Consider the following 18,488-nt stretch of genomic DNA (forward strand, 5'->3'; position numbering starts at 1 on the left):
TCTTGCAGAACAATCAGCACAGATAATTTGTTTCGCCCTTTAACATTTAAACCAGCCCCTGTTTTATGTTTAAACCAGCCAGATTGGGCCTCTCACACCTACCCTACAATGTCATTCTAAAAACAAACAATCGCATCATCAAAATCTCGAAGCTACAAGATAATGTATGATTAATTAAAAACAATGTGAATAAACAAACATTATATTTGACCGAATGGTCAGAGTTAGAGTGGTCAAAGGTTTGTGCTGCACCTGAGCTCACTCTGTCCATCGAATCGATATAACAGGTGCATGGTGTACCATGGGTCAGATGTGGAAGCACTCCGTCGGTTACGACGACGAGGGTTCCAGTTGATCCGAATCAACGGAACAGCTTGCTCGTGAAATTAACATGTAAGTGGCTGAGCACTCCACAGACACGTGTACCCTTAACGTAGTTCTCGGGGATATTCAGCGTGACACAGAGAGTGACAAGGCCGGCCCTTTGAAATACAGGTACAACAGAAACAGGAAGTAAGAGTGAGAGAAAGTTGTGGTGAAAGAGTACAGCAGGGATCACCACCATCCCCTGCCGGAGCCTCGTGGAGCTTTTAGGTGTTTTCGCTCAATAAACACTCACAACGCCCGGTCTGGGAATCGAAACCGCGAGTCCGCTGCCCTAACCACTGGGCCATTGTGCCTCCACCATGGGTCAGATATTGAAGTAAACAAAGAACAACATGTGATGAAGTGTTTTGCTCAAGAGTACAACACACTGCCTAATCCTGGAATAGAAACCACAACTTTTCAATCATGAGGGCATTACCCTAACCACTAGGCCATACACTTTCACAAATGTGTATGTGTGTGTGCATGTGTGTGTTTGAAAATTTGTTTTTCAGCCACAATCTGTCGGGTCTACTCCCTCTCTTAGTTGAGGTCCTTATCTTGCGAGTTTGTGGGGAACTGGAGCCACATAAAAAGCACCTGTGCTGGTGCCACATATAAAGCACTGTTGCTGGTCCCATATAAAAAGCAACCAGTACACTCTGTAAAGTGGTTGGCATCAGGAAGGGCATCCAATTTATCTCTTTTTACTACCCACAAGGGGCTAAACACAGAGGGGACAAACAAGGACAAACAAATTAAGTTGATTATATCAACCCCAGTGCGTAACTGGTACTTAATTTATCGACCCCGAAAGGATGAAAGGCAAAGTCGACCTCGGCGGAATTTGAACTCAGAACGTAACGGCAGATGGAATACGGCTACGCATTTCGCCCGCCATGCTAACGTTTCTGCCAGCTCGCCGCCTTAGGGAAGGGCATCCAATTGTAGACAATTGGAGCCCAGTACAGCTCCCCAGCTTGCTGGCTCCTGTCAAACCATCCAACCCATGCCAGCATGGAAAACGGATGTTAAATGATGATGATATTTTCAGATTCAATTCCAGTGCATGGTATCTTAAACAAGGGTCTTCTATTTACGTCTTTAGACTGACCAACATCCTGTGAATTGAATCGGTTGGCAGATAGAAACTATGACGAAGCTTGTGTGGGAATAATTTTTAAAATATTTACACTCAGGTAGCAAAAATCTGAATTCCGCGAAAGTATCAAAAATGTGAACAGGATGAGAAACGAGCAAGGAGTGAAATGTAAGAGGAAGCGAATTAATGAAAGCTGTAAACGTTTAAATTAGACCCAGATATTGAAACGGGAGGCTTAAAAGAGAACCACCCATACAAGTAGATAAGAGAGAAACCAGAACGAAAGAGGAAGTCAGAAAGATGAGGAGTTGAGAAGAGGCAAGGTTACTGAACTCAGATGTAGAAATAAGAGCCGAGGCCATAAATACACTGGACATCTTTGTTTTTTCGGTATTGCAAATCTGTGTGTGGATGTTATATTCATGTGAGATACATATGCGAGTTGAAAATATTGGGAAAAATGTTTTTGTATTATTTATTCACCATTACACATGTTTCATTTACTAATAGGAGTTATTGTGGGGGCGCAATGGCCCAGTGGTTAGGGCAGCGGACTTGCGGTCGGAGGATCGCAGTTTCGATTCCCAGACCGGGTGTTGTGGGTGTTTATTGAACGAAAACACCTAAAGCTCCACATGGCTCCGGCAGGGGGTGGTGGCGACTTCTGTTGTACTCTTTCGCCCCAACTTTCTCTCACTCTTTCTTCCTGTTTCTTGGGTAACACTGCAATGGACTGGCGTCCCGTCCAGTAGGGGGAACACATATGCCACAGAAACCGGGAAACAGGGTCCATGAGCCTGGCTAGGCTTGAAAAGGGCGCATAAATAAATAAATAAAATAGGAGTTATTAAAAAATTGTCTGTAGGAAAGAAAAAAAAACATGTAAAATATCACTTCTAAGAAATTCTTCTGACAGGGAATCAAATAATATTATTGGATTCTCTCATCATCATCATCATTGTTTAACGTCCGTTCTCCATGCTGGCATGGGTTGGACAGTTCGACTGGGGTCTGGGAAGCTAGAAGGCGGCTCCAGGCTCCAGTCTGATGTGACAGTGTTTCTACACCAACCACTCTGAGAGTGTAGTGGGTGCTTTTTATGTGCCACTGGCACAGGGGCCAGAGGAGGCTGGCAACAACCATGATTGGTTGGTGCTCTTAACATGCCACCAGCACAGAAGCCAGTCCTCAGTCAAATCGTCCAACCCATGCTAGCATGGAAAGTGGATGTTAATTGATGATGTGTGTGTGTGTGTGTGTCCCATCACCACTCGACAACTGGTGCTGGTGTGTTTACATCCCTGTTACTTTTTGGTTTGGCAAAAGGGGCAGATAGAATAAATACCAGGCTCAAGAAATAAAAAAGGGTTTGTAGGGGAGGTCAATTCATTTGACTGAAAATGCTTCAAGGCAGTGCCCCAGCATGGCCACAGTCTAACGACTGCAACGAGTGCAAGGCAGAAGAAATGGACTGTTTCCAAAAAAGACACTGATAAATGTTTGGTCAGTCCAAAGATATTGATTCACCTGGAATTGTAACATCATCCAAAAAACGTCAGTGGTTCAGACTGAATGAATTCCTTAAAAATGGAGAAAAAAATAACAAAACACATTTTTTGAATCTAAAATTAAATTCAACTTTTATGCAATCTTTTTCCTCTTTCAAACCACTCTACTAATTTACATAATTATTCTAAATCAATTATTTTTCTAATCAGTAAATTTTTCCAATGTTTATTCCAGTGCCAGGATGGGAAATGTCTAATGACCTTGGGTATTTTGTTTTTCTGTCTGTCTGGAGCTAAAAAAGCAAATTTCAGACACAAACCGTACAACAATCAATGACTTCCTCTCCTTGTAAAGTTATGTCTCCATGAAATTTCAGTTACTCGGGCGTAAAACTGGAGTTTAGAACTTGCAACAGACATACATTTGGTTTTGCGTACCTTTCACATTTTCTATAATGTTTTACTTAATACTGTTCTATATTTAAGAAATGAGGAATTATTTACATTATTTACATTTGACAGATATTTTGTCCTCATCTTGTTTGTTGTTAACACAACGTTTTCGGCTGATATACCCTCCAGCCTTCATCAGGCAAATGGCATAGTGGTTAAGAGCACGGGCTACTAACCCCAAGATTCCGAGTTCAATTCCAAGCAGTGACCTGAATAATAATAATAATAATCATCATCATCATTTAGCGTCCGCTTTCCATGCTAGCATGGGTTGGACGGTTCAACTGGGGTCTGTGAAGCCAGAAGGCTGCATCAGGCCCAGTCTGATCTGGCACCCAAAACACCTGATAAAGGCTGGAGGGTATATCAGCCGAAAGGTTGTGTTAACAACAAACAAGATGAGGACAAATATCCATCAAATGCAAATAATGTAAATAATCTTTTACTTGTGTGAATCACTGGGCTCCAGCCATGCTGGGGCACCGCCCGGAAGAATTTTTAGTTGAATGACTTACACCAGGTATTGTTTTTTTTCTCAGCCTGGCACTTATTTTATCATTCTCTTTTGCTGCACTGCTAAGTTACAGGGACATATAAAGAAGTCAACATCTGTTGTCAAGAGGGAGGGGCAAACACACGTACATGACGGGTTTCTTTTAGTTTCCATTATCCAAAGCTACTCACAAGGCTTTGGGTCAGTCTGGGCCAAGAGTAGAAGACACTTGGCAAAGATGCCATGTAGTAGGACTGAACCTGGAACCATGCAGTCAGGAAACAAACTCCTTACCACATGGCCATGCTTATGCCTGTATTTATATTTCATGCCAGGATGGCAAGTGGATGTTGAACAATGATGAGGGTACAATTGCAGGTACTGCTTATCACTCCTGAAGCTTCCCTGGATTGGTTTGAAGGGAACTCACTGAATGGGAATGTTAATTTTGAGGAGAGGGGGAGTGTCTTCTTTGAGGCAATACATTCTACCAGAATTTTTTGACCTGGATCTGGTAAAACGTTCCTCCCTCTTAATCCTTAAAAATTCTGACATAACACTCAAAGCACACGTTTTGTGTGTATGTGTGTGCATATGTGTGTACCCCATCATCCACCCTGTTACCATTGTTTTATGCTCGTTTCCAGATGGTGATAAAGAGGGAGTAAAGAAATGCTATTAGACCACCCTGGAAAGAGAAGGACGTGTTAGACAATGTAATCCCAGGTGCGCAATGCCTGATAGCATATTGAGGGGTGGGGGTCATAGTTGGACTATCCTTGATCATAGGTCTGTTTAGTTGGGGTTAAACAACGACAGGTGTGACAGATAGAAATGTAAACATAACCAGACCATATTACACAGCACTCTGAATGATCCACCATTGCAGGTTCATGTGGGCAGTCTGTCGCTTATTTTCCTGGGGTCCAGGGGTGGTAGAAGTGGAACGAAAGATGTGTAGGTCATCTCTAGTTGCTCAACTGTTTCCCTATCTCTGGCAGGGCTACTTGGTCAGGACCGACATGGGGCTACCCAACAACTGCAACAGCCACTGTTCAACATAGCCCCACGACCAGACCAGCTGATCGATGAGAATGGCTGAACAGTTTGTATTGAAGTGGCCCCAGGTTCCATTCACAATAACGACAGACCACCGACGAAGAGACAATTACCTCTTATTTCTCTGTCTACTGGCCCCTTTACTGGTCCTGCTCCTTAACCCTATGTGGTTTGTAAGGATACATACAACAGCCGTATTGTCTGGTTTAGTCTCCAGGAAGATTGGTGGGGTGTGGCCCATGGCCTTCCTTTGCACCTCCTCTCAGACCAGTGAGTGCAACACAGTTTACCATTTCTTATCTCTTTATTGCCCATAAGGGGCTAAACATAGAGGGGACAAACAAGGACAGACAAACAGATTAAATCGATTACATAGAGCACAGTGTGTAACTGGTACTTAATTTATTGACCCCAAAAGGATGAAAGGCAAAGTCGACCTCGGCAGAATTTGAACTCAGAACGCAGCAGTGGATGAAATACCACAAAGCATTTCGCCCAGTGGGCTAACGTTTCTGCCAGATCGCCACCCTCACAGTTTACCATTTCTGTTGCATGTCGACAACTGCACCAAAAGGGAGTTGGCAAAGAGATTATAAGAGAGAGCCAGCATCCTGAGGAGGAAACTGAAGTGAATCAGTTAAGGTGGAAACTATGGAAGAGTAATGTAAGTGATATATTGTCCCATAAGAGAGCTGAATGGATCAGGATTGCTTGATTAGAAGAAGGCAAGAAATCAGCCAGTTCCAAGGGCCAGAGGCCATTGCAGTAGTGGTAGGGGACAAGACAGAGAGGAGACATAGCGTGTTCATGGGTCAGATGGCAGATGATTGTGACAATTTAAAAACACTATTCGAGTGTGATTGTTACCTGTGTCGCCTTACTAGCATTTGTGCTGGTAGCATGTGAAAAAAACATTCGAGCAAGGTTGTTGCCAGTGCCGCTGGACTGGCTCCTGTGCAGGTGACACATAAAAAGCACCATTTGAGCGTAGCCGTTGCCAGTACCACCTAACTGGCCCTTGTGCCGGTGGCACATAAAAAGCACCCACTACACTCTCAGAGTGGTTGGTGTTAGGAAGAGCATCCAGCTATAGAAACTCTACCAGATCAAGATTGGAGCCTGGTGCAGCCATCTGGTTCGCCAGCCCTCAGTCAAATCCTCCAACCCATGCTAGCATGGAAAGCGGATGTTAAACGATGATGATGATGATGATGATCCTTGGTTCCAAGTATCTCTGTAACCTAGAGGTCGTTCAAGACAACAGTACGGTCAAGCTGACCTGCTGCTGTGTACCAGTGTATAACTTAAGCATACCAATCACACCTGCTCAACATCAAAGAGAGACACAGGTATGGTGTGTAATTAGCCCTTTTGTTACCTTGTTTCTGTTGAAATAAGCTACCTTTGTTTCAACTAGTTATGACCACAATAAAGAATTTATTCAAAGAACTTTTATGAAACTGGTGTTTGGAAACATAACATGAAGCCTTGATACAAAGCTTTAATTTAGACCACATGGAAAGAGGAAATCTGGAACACAGAAACAGGAATGGTCTGAAGCTAATTGGAATCAAAAAGATAAAATGTTCAGTTGTATCGGTGTCGATATGAGTCTAGTAATTAATTTAACAAGACTAAAGAGATAACAGACAATAACGACTGATCGCTATGTTATGTGAATCATTTAACAAGATACCCAGGTACAACAATCTTAGCCATTGCTATGACCCTTTTAACAACAACAACAACAACTACAAGATGTTTTCACAAAAAAAAAGAAGAAAAAAAAAAGGCAAGGTCTCATATTTATGGAAGAGAAAGAAGGGATGTTCATACATTTATCGAAGACATGTGACTGATGTGAAATGTATGTCATCTAGAATTGAAACCCTAACTGCATGGGTTTGCTTCAGAAGAAGGGAGAAAATGAGAAGTGAGAAGTTCTAAGTTCCCTCATCAACACACTACAACCACTGGTTTTATAGACATGCTATGTCTAATCCTGGTCCCTTCTAGATGCCTTCACTAACACACTACAGCCATTGGTCAATACACATACTGTTTCAAATTCGATGACTGGCATCCGTGCTAGTGGAGCGCTTAGAGCCCCATTCAAGCGTGATCGTTGCCAGAGCAGCTTAACTGGCTTCCGTGCCTGAAGCACGTAAAAAGCACCATTCTTGTGATTGTTACCAGCGTCGCCTTACTGGCACTTGTGCCGTTAGCACGTGAATAAAAACATTCGGGCAAGGTTGTTGCCAGTGCCGCTGGACTGACTCCTGTGCAGGTGGCACGTAAAAAGCACCATTTGAGCATGGCCATTGCCAGTACCACCTGACTGGGCCTCATGCTGGTGGCATGTAAAAACACCCATTACACTCTTGGAATGGTTGGCATTAGGAAGGGTATCCAGCTGTAGAAACTCTGCCAAATCAAGATTGGAGCCTGATGCAACCATCTGGTTCGCCAGTCCTCAGTCAAATCGTCCAACCCATGCTAGCATGGAAAGCGGACGTTAAACAATGATAATGATGATGATGTTCACTCCTGGTCCCTTCTAGATCCCCTTACCAACACCACAACCACTGGCTTGTAGACATGCTGTGTCCACTCCCTGTCTCTTCTACTCTACAACAACAGCTGCTGCTCCTCTTAACTAACATCTTATGTTGACAATATATTCACTTGCCTTTTCTCCTCTCTTCATTCTTTCTGTGGTTTATTCTCCACACCCCTGCACTAAACACTGCCCAACCCCATCCACCTATCCACTGCAACCCCTACTCGAACTCTGTTCCTTCTCATAGTCTTTCTACATTTTTTCAAACTGACTATTAACAATCTCCTTTTCCATTCTACGCACAAGGTCCGAAATTTTGGGGGAGGGTCCAGTCAATTAGATCAATCCCAGTATGCAACTGGTACTTAATTTATTGACCGCGAAAGGATGAAAGGCAAAGTCAACCTTGATGGAATTTGAACTCAGAACGTAACGGCAGATGAAATACCTATTTCTTTACTAACCACAAGGGGCTAAACACAGAGAGCACAAACAAGGACAGACAAATGGATTAAGTCAATTTTATTGACCCCAGTGTGCAACTGGTACTTATTTAATCGACCCTGAAAGGATGAAAGGCAAAGTCGACCTCGGCGGAATTTGAACTCAGAACGTAACGGCAGACAAAATACTACAAAGCATTTCACCCGGCGTGCTAACGTTTCTGCAAGGTCACCTTTTAACAATGTCCTCATACAGAATCTGGGACGACACTGCTAATGATCATGGCTAACATCGTCATGGCAACCAATTAAGTAATTCTCTTACTCTTTTGTTCTTTTACTTGGCCCAGTCATTTGACTGCGGCCACACTGGAGCACTGCATTGAAGGGTTTTAGTTGAACAAATCCACCACGGGACATATTTTTAAGTCCTAGTACTTATTCTATCAGTGGCTTTTGCTGAGCTGCTAGGTTATAGAGATGTAAACACACCAACACCAGTTGTCAAGTGATGATGGGGGGTGGCAGACACAGACACAAATCGATACACACACACAGTTTCCGTCCAACAGATCCACTCACAAAGCTTTGGTATGCTCGAGGCTATAGTAGAAGACACTTGCCCAAGGTGCCACACAATGGGACTGAACCCAGAACCATGTGGTTAGTAAGCAAGCTTCTTACCACACAGCCATGCCTGTTTGTTTATAATTTAGGAGCAAAGCCAGTAATTTTGAGGGGAGGGGTTAGTTAATAAAGTGAAAGTTTATAGCCTAGTGGTTAAGAAGTTGTACTCAATTTTTTTTCATTTGTTATTAGACTGTGGCCATGTTGGAGCACTCAAGTCTCTGGATTAAATATTTGCTGAGAGAGAGAGAGAGGAGGGAGAGTGAGAGATAGAGAGAGATTCTACCAAAGATTGTGGAATTAACTCACATTTTATGGTACCCAGATGGTAGGGAGTGCATATGTGTATGGTACCCAGTTTATATGCAGTAGCAAGTGTATGTATGATACCTCGACAGTAGGGTGTGTGTGCGTGTATGGTACCCTGAGAGTTGAGAGTGCATGTAAGGTACTCAAACGACTGGGAGTGCATGTAGATGGTACACAAGATGATTTGCAGCAATACTGAACACATGAAATGTCTTTGAAAAAAACTGCCTCCTTCTTTAATGAGGTCCCCTATTTTAAAGATAACAGAGTTTGTGGAGAAATATTTGATTGAAAAGAAAAATAAATGAAATAACTACACACAAACAGCACCCTCCATTACTCAATGTGGTCTGTCAACCATTTTAAAAATGAAAGGGAGTTTGCAGGGGAGTATTTTGACTGCTATATTTAGCAGGTTGAGCTACTACACAGAAGCACTAGAGCTCGCTGAAACGTTAGCACACCGGGCGAAATATTTAGCAGCATTTTGTCTGCCGCTGCGTTCTGAGTTCAAATTCCACCGAGGTCGACTTTGCCTTTCACCCTTTCAGGGTCGATTAAATAAGTACCAGGTATGCACTGGGGTCGATATAATCGACTTAATCCATTTTGTCCCCTCTGTGTTTAGCCTCTTGTGGGTAGTAAAGAAATAGGTATTTCGTCTGTTTTTACATTCTGAGTTCAAATTCTGCCAAGGTCGACTTTACCTTTCATCCTTTCGGGGTCGATTAAATAAGTACCAGTTACGCACTGGGGTCGATATAATCGACTTAATCCGTTTATCTGCCCTTGTTTGTCCTCTCTGTGTTTAGCCCCTTGTGGGTAATAAAGAAATAAAGATTGGATGGAAAAGCAGGGAGTCTGAAGACAGCATTGAATGGCATTAGTTTCACAGTTCTGGAAGAATAACAAAGATGAGGAAGACAAAGAGTTTCCATCATACAGAAAAGATGACTGGATTCGCTGAGTCACTCAAAAGCACCCTCCAGCCTCTACTCCGCAACAGATGTACCGTCTCCTCTTTCTGCCTTTTTATATTGTACTGTAATGGCTTACGTCTTTCCCCGTATTTGTTGGATTTCAAAGTTTCGTATGGAATATTAATGACATCGATCTCACTGGTCTCTGAGGTACTGCAAAGGCCATGGTCCTTTAGATCCAGCTTCTGTGGAATTATGGCATTATACCGTTTCATAGTTATATGAAAGTGAAGAGGAGTTTTATGACACTGAAGCTGTGCTCCAGTTATGAAGGAGTGACAACATAAAGAATTGTAACAATTTCACAATTACATGGGAGCGGTGGAAGAGTTTTATGACACTGCACAGCTTCACAATCGTATAGGAGTGACAAGATGGAGAATTGTAACAGCTTCACAGCCATACACAGCTGGACACAAGGCTATGGCATTGTTCATCTACTCAAAACCTAGAGCCCAACAGAACCTGTTTCTTTACTACCCACAAGGGGCTAAGCACAGAGAGGACAAACAAGGACAGACAAACGGATTATATCGACCCCAGTGTGTAACTGTTACTTATTTAATCGACCCCGAAAGGATGAAAGGCAAAGTCGACCTCGGTGGAATTTGAACTCAGAACGTAACGGCAGACGAAATACCACTAAGCATTTCACCTGGCGTGCTAACGATTCTGCCAGCTTGCCGCCTTCTAGCCCAACAGAACCATTGGTTGGTACAGATAAAGAAATGGTGTTTTAATATATAAGAGATAATTGGCAACCTTTGCTGTTTCCTCGCCAGGGACGGGCTTCTCTGTGAAAATCCCTTCTGCCCTTCGACAGGTTTTATTTTGGGGTCACGACAAACCACCATCATTATCATCATCATCACTATCATTTAATGTCCATTTTCCATGCTGGTATGGGTAGGATGGTTTGGTATGAGCTGGCAAGGCCAGGACCCACACCAGGTTCCATTGTGTTCTGCAGCTGGAAGCCCTTCCTGATGCCAACCATCTGACAGAGTGCATTGGGTGCTTTTTATGTGGTACCAGCACCAATGCTTTTTACATGGCACCTCAGTTTTCGGATATCAATTCTGTTGTGAAGGGCTTTTAACATGGCACCAGCAACCACTCTTTAACCCATATATGTCCATAAAAAAATTAAGTCTTAAAATTTCACTGTATTTAGATTAAATGTTATGGTAAGCGTTCGCAATCTGGAAGAGAGGGACAGTTTGCAACTGTTAGCTAAGGGTGTTGAGTAGCAACTGAACATTTCATAGGCTCAGTCAGATGTTTCCCAGTGAGTTCATGTCCAAACAACTAGGAGAAGGTTTTGCGTTGCGAAAACGCAACCAGGGGTATATAAGGGTTAAAATTAATGAAGGAGATAGTCTTACTGTTGACCTCCAGGCCATGAAACACGGACATGACATAATACAGCTTGGCAAGCCATACAAGAGCATTAAGGAGTACAATTTGTTGCATTGGTTGGGACGTAATACAGGGTGATGACTGATGTAGAATATGTGGTGTGTAGGTTGTGTTATAGGGTTGGGAGGTGACTGATGGAGACCCCACTCCAGCCATTGACTTTTCAATGGGATATTTAAAAGAGGAAGTTCATGTCACAAAACAGGCAACGGTCGGTGGATTAAAAGGCAACCACTGAATGCAAATGTGCACAAATATCGAATGAAATGTTTCTCGGCGCTTGTGATTCCATTGTTTTGTGTTTATCAGTAGAGCCTGGAGCAGAACAATTGTCAGTTTGAAAACAGGCAGTGATAAAAAGATTAAATTCTGTTTGTAGATCCTATTGAATTTTGGAAATAAAATGTATCTCAATAAACACTGATTTTATATAAATTGCTGGGAGGGACACCATATTTCATTTTATAACCATAATATATTATTATCAGAAAGCTATTAAATATATATACGTGTGTGTGTGTGTCTCTCTCTCTCTCTTTCTCTATATATATCATCATCATCGTTGTCGTTTAACATCCACTTTCCATGCTGGCATGAGTTGGAAGGTTTGACTGAGGACTGGCGAACCAGATGGCTGCACCAGGCTCCAATCTTGATCTGGCAGAGTTTCTACAGCTGGATGCCTGCCCTTCCTAACGCCAACCACTCCAAGAGTGTAGTGAGTGCTTTTACTTGCCACCAGCACGAGGGTCAGTCAGGCAGTTCTGGCAATGGCCACGTTCAAAAGGTGCTTTTTACGTGCTACCTGCACGGGAGCCAGCCTGGGCAGCACTGGCAACAATCAGGCTCGAATGTTGTTTTTCACGTGCCATTGGCACATGTGCCGAAATTGTGTGAATGTGTACAGAATAATATATCAGTTGAATAAGGTTAAATCATGGTCTGGTTTTCATGCTTTATACATATATATATAAAACGTACTGTTCTGTGATGGTAAGCTCAACAAAATAGTACTCCATCTAGTGAGAGATAAATATCATTTAATAGACATTGCAGGTGGCACGTAAAAAGCACCCACTACACTCACGGAGTGGTTGGCGTTAGGAAGGGCATCCAGCTGTAGAAACATTGCCAGATAAGACTGGAGCCTGGTGCAGCCTTCTGGCTTCCCAGATCCCCGGTTGAACCGTCCAACCCATGATATCATGGAGAACGGACGTTAAACGATGATGATGATGATGATGAATTAATGTTTTGGACCTCACGGAGGCAGTGACCGAGACCTTTGGCATTATGTCATGCTGGAGAAGAAGAAGACCCATCAAGCAGAGCAAAATCACAATCATGGTAGATACAGGTGTCATGCCAGTGGCACATAAAAGCACCCATTACACTCTTGGAGCGGTTGGCGTTAGGTAGGACATCCAGCCATAGAAAACCATGCCAAATCAGACTGGAGTCTGGTGCAACCCCTCAGCTTACCAGGCCTGGTCAAACTGTCCGACCCAATCCAGCACGGACAACAGACATTAAATGATGATGATGATATACATGTGTGTGTGTGTGTGTATGTATATACACACATCTAGTACTATGATTATCTGTACATATGATTATAAACAATCCTTGTCTTGTGCATGTCCCTTAATGCACACACACACAGTAAAGTTAATATAGATAAATGTGGTGTATGTGTGTGTGTAAGGAATTAATGACAAGGATTTTAATATAAATGATCCTGGACTTTATAAGCATCGATGATGGCTTAACTAGCTGAAACTTCAAAGTCACTCATCATCATCATAGTTTAACGTCTGATTTCCACGCTGGCATGGGTCAGACGGTTTGACTGAGGACTGGCAAGCCAGGAGGCTGCACCAGGCTCCAATCGTGATCTTGCAATGTTTCTACAGCTGGATGCCCTTCCTAACCCTAACCACTCCAAGAGTGTAGTGGGTACCTTTTACATGCCACTAGCACGAGAGCCAGTCAGGTGGTACTGGTATCAACCATGCTTGAATGGTGTTTTCTATGTGTCACCAGCACAGGTGCCAATCAGGTGGTACTGTCATCGGTCACAACAATGACTTCAGTTGACACAACAGGTCTTATTAAGCACAGTTTAATGCCCAATGACTGAAGGACACTCTTAAATAGGCCGGTTATGCTGCACATATATATTTGTGTGTCTGTGTTTGTCCCCCTAACATCACTTGACAACCGATGCTGGTGTGTTTACGTCCCCATAACTTAGCGGTTTGGCACAAGAGACCGATAGGATAAGTACTAGGCTTACAAAGAATAAGTTCTGGGGTCGATCTGCTTAACTAAAGGCAGCGCTCCAGCATGGCCGCAGTCAAATGACTGAAACAAGTAAAAGAATAAAAGAATATGTGTGTATGCATGTGCAGTGTTTCTCAAACTGTGGGTCCCAACCTTCATTGGGTCGCGAATATAAATAAAAGGGGCCGTGATAAAAAAGTTTGGAAAACGCTGGCCTCATGGTTAAGCTGTTGCACTCACGATTATTAGATTGTGGGTTGGACTCCCTAATTGGGCAGGAAGTTGTATATTTGAGCAAAACACTTCATGTCACATTACCCCAGCCCCACTTCTGATCAAGGGGGGAAATGTTGGCCAGCTCAACTAGCCAGTGGGGGGGGGTCATTTGAAGGTTAAAACAATGCAGAAGCACATTGTGACCAGTGATGTGTAACAGCACCTGACAGCCCGGTCGGTCACATAATCACATGATGTATATTTATACATATATCACACACACACACACACACACACACAACGTACACATTTCAATGCACGCGGAGGTGTTGTCTAGAGTTTGATGTTAATAGCATTAATCTCACCGATTCCAGAGAGTCTACAGAGTCCATAGGTAGAGCTGTGATCACCAGACCTGGAAAATGATAGAATGAAATAATATAAATAAAGTGGAGAAAGAAGAAACTCAAGGACAGGAGATCGAATTCTTATTTATGAATTGTGTTGGTATATATGCATGTAAATAAGGCCAAGTGTGTGTTTGTGTATGATGCAGGGGTGTGTTCTGCAAGCTGGCAGAATCGTTAGCATGCCGGGCGAAATGCTTAACAGTATTTCGTCTGCTGCTATGTTCTGAGTTCAAATTCCGCCGAGGTCGACTTTGCCTTTCATCCTTTCGGGGGTCGATTAAATAAGTACCAGTTACGCACTGGGGTCGATGTAATCGACTTAATCCGTTTGTCTGTCCCCTCTGTGTTTAGCCCCTTGTGGGTAGTAAAGAAATAGGTGTGTTCCCTCATCTTCATCATCACCAACACCACCACCACCACCACTTAATACCCATTTCCCAACATGGTATGGATTGGATGGTTTGATAGGAGCTGGCCAGCCAGAAGACTAGGCTAAGCTCTAGTGTCTGCTTAGGCACGGTTTTCTACGGCTGGATGTCCTTCCTAACACCAACCACTTTACAGAGAGTGCTGGATTCTGTTTTATGTGGCACCAGCACAAGTGAGGTCGCTAAATAACTTGCAAGACAAGACCACCCCCACCTCAACTAAGAGGGGAGTAGTATTGAGGGAGGTAACTTTATCTCAGGCGATGAGAGGTTAAAGTACAACAAAGGGACAGGAACAGGTACATTGCTATAGGGGAGATATATGGTGACCCTAGCTGGAATAGAGAGAGGAGAGAGACAGACAAGGAGACAGAGAGAAAAAATGGCAGTGAAGATGTGTTGGGGCATTTCCTCAAGTTACAGGAAACAAATGTGAAGTGGTCTCGAGGACTGGACCTGGTGAAGGGGGTAGGTAAGTTTGAAGAGTGTGAAAGGAGAGTAGAAAATAGAGGGAGAAAGTAGGTGTGTTTCTGTATGCAAATAAGGTAGGTGTGTATTTGTGTGTAAATGAGGCAGGTGTGGTTTTGTATGCAAATATGGTAGGTGTGAGTATGTAAATAAGGTAGGTGTGTTTGTGTAGGTAAATAAGGTGTGTGTGTTTGTGTACGTAAATAAAGTAGGTGTATGTTTGTGTAAGTGGAAATATGTTAGGTGTGTATTTACGTATGTGAATGAAATATGCGTTTGTGTGTGTGTGTATAAGGTAGAAGTGTGTGTCTATGTCTAGCTGTGACTCATGTGGGTGCTTGTGCAAGTGAATGAGGTAAGCTTGTTTGTGTATGTATGTGAATAAGGTAAGTCTGTGTTTGTGAAACTAAGGTAGTTTTGTATTTTGTCTGTTTGAAGGTGTAGTTTACACAGACGATGCGTAGAGACAGAACGAGTGAATGAGATGTGTGTGTGTGTGTGTGTTACGTGTCTCAAAGAATGAGAGATAATACAGCATTCTTGCTTGAGTGAGACGAAGTGTATGTACAGACGTGTGTGTGTCTATGTATCTGGATAAATACATGCATGCATATATATATATATATATATATATATATATTGTAACGCACGTGTGAACAAGGAAAATATGTATACAGTGAGAATGAGGGAGAAAGACATAATGCAACAGAGAGGGGGGGGGGCGAACGGGTATTTGTTTTGAAAGGGGGGGGGGGGCATAGAAAATTGTAAAGAGGTGTGTGTGTGTGTATGAGTGAGTGTGTGTGTGTTCGGTTCCTAGACAAAAAAAAAACAAACTAAAGGAGAGATTTTGAATGAAACAAGATACGTAACCAGCATCAGATGGGAGTCGAGTAGAGAGCAAGCAAGCACTCGCCGTGTATTACATCATGTAATAAAATGTCACACACACACACACGCACATATACACATACACATACACACATACAGTTGTAGGCAGTTGAAGATTCTCTTGAAACCCTTTAATAGATTCTCAAAGCTAACACTACCGATTCTTTCGAAATTATACTCTCATGCACACAGGCATAATACGGCTTATTAAGTAGGTGTATACATACATACATATATATATATATACAGATACATAAATATACATATATATATATATACATAAATATATCATATACATATATACATATACATAAATATACATACATATATATATATATACATACACATACATATATATACATACATATACATACATATATATACATACATATATATACATACATATATATATATATATATACATACACATACATATATATATATATACATACACATACATATTATATATACATACACATACATATATATATACATACACATACATATATATATACATACACATACATTATATATATATATATATATATATATATATATATTATACATATGTATATACATAAATATATATATACAGATACATAAATATACATACATACATGTATTATATATATACATACATATATATATATATAGATACATAAATATACATACATGCATATATGATACATATATTATACATACATATATATGCATACATACATATATACATATACATATAATTACATACGTATATACATATATATATGCATGCATATATATATATATACATACATATATACATACGTACATATACATATACACACGAACCCAAAATATTTCAAATGCAAATCTATATGCATGCGTTGTGTATGTTGCATATATATATTATATATAATATATATATATATATTATATATATATATATATATACACACACATACAATGCATGCATGCATGTATGTATGTATGTGTGTGTAGAAGTTGGCATTTACCAGCCATGATGAAGGTTGACTGCGAGGAGGAGGTTCTTCAGTGTTTTAAAGAGAGAAAGAGAAAAAGCTTTTCGTTTCTTTCGATGCCCGTCTTTCTTCTTCCTTTCTGTTTTAACACAGCTCAATGTTACTCTGACATTTTGGCATCGTAGCAGCCTCAGCTTTGCAAGAGACATCGCACTACAACCACAACCCAAACACAAAACACAATCACACCATACTACACATACAGCTATATACATGTGTATATATATATATATATATATATATATATAGATATATATATGTAATATTTAATGTTTATATAGTGTATATATGTTTATAAGTGATTATATGTATAAATGAAAATGTATATAATTATATATATATTCTTTTTAATTACTTGTTTCAGTCATTTGACGTCGGCCATGCTGGAGCACCGCCTTCAGTCGAACAAATCGAACCCAGGACTTATTCTTTGTAAGCCTTAGTAACTTATTCTATCGGATCTCTCTTGCCGAACCGCTACGTTACGGGGACGTAAACACACCAACACACACACACATATACACAGTTTCCATCTACTAAATCCACTCAGAAGGTTTTGGTCGGCCCGAGGCTATAGTAGAAGACACTTGCCCAAGGTGCCACGCAGTGGGACTGAACCCAGAACCATGTGGTTCGGAACCAATTTTTTTTTACCACACAGCCACTCCTGCGCCTATATACATATATATAAAAAACAAAATATTACATAAAATATATATATATATATATATATATATCTATACATATACAGGCGTGTGTGTTGTGTTGTGTCCTGGATTCTGGCAATGTTTATGAATTCTTTATACAAGAAACTGGAAAAACACATCCACACACACGCACAAACATTAAAACACCCGTAAACTTATTTGTTGTTCCACCTGAATTAAAGCCAAACCTTTCACCCTAACCCCCTACACACTCATACATGTATACACACACCACACAGTTTATATATATTATATATATATATATATAATATATATATATATCACAATTATCTCTTATCTTAGAAGCATAAAGCTAAAGGACTACTTCTTTCTATCTGAAATGTAGAAATGAAATTCATATAAATGTCAGCATGGCATAATTATACCACATACGGCGCAACGGTCTGACATAGCAGTGTACATATACACATACATACACACACAAACATACATTCATGTGTTAGTATGTGTATACATATGTGTGTGTGTGTGTATGAATTGTGTTTCATAACAATGCAATAATTTAGGTGTATAAAGTACGGGTGTGTAGAATTGGCTACACTGACAAACTGTTATACACGTATGTAGTATATAAACCACACAGGAAGTTTGTATCACAGAGCCACGGGTGGTCTCGGGTGGATAAGCATTAAAAGGGTCAATGGGTATGCAAGCTTTCAGTATTTTGTGTATGTATATGTGTGTGTGTGTCTATATACATATATATGCATTCGTATGTATTCATAT

General features: G+C 41.2%; 1 protein-coding gene across 6 annotated transcripts in view; it reads right to left on the reverse strand.

The window, feature by feature from the left end:
* The window catches only part of LOC115219442 (zinc finger protein 252-like), a 30,219-nt gene that overhangs the window by 6,477 nt on the left and 5,254 nt on the right, over positions 1-18,488 (reverse strand). For 4 of the 6 annotated variants that reach the window (XM_036509332.1, XM_036509331.1, XM_036509328.1 and 1 more), the window contains exon 2: positions 14,184-14,233. The exons of 1 other annotated variant lie outside the window; for it this stretch is intronic. The gene's annotated coding sequence lies outside the window, so the exon portion shown is untranslated. Of the gene's footprint in view, positions 1-14,183; positions 14,234-15,997; positions 16,017-18,488 lie in introns of those variants that run through there. One more of the 6 variants, XM_036509329.1, reaches the window with a different exon arrangement.

Source organism: Octopus sinensis, linkage group LG14 (assembly GCF_006345805.1).
Source record: "Octopus sinensis linkage group LG14, ASM634580v1, whole genome shotgun sequence".
Taxonomy (NCBI): Eukaryota; Metazoa; Mollusca; class Cephalopoda; order Octopoda; family Octopodidae; genus Octopus; species Octopus sinensis.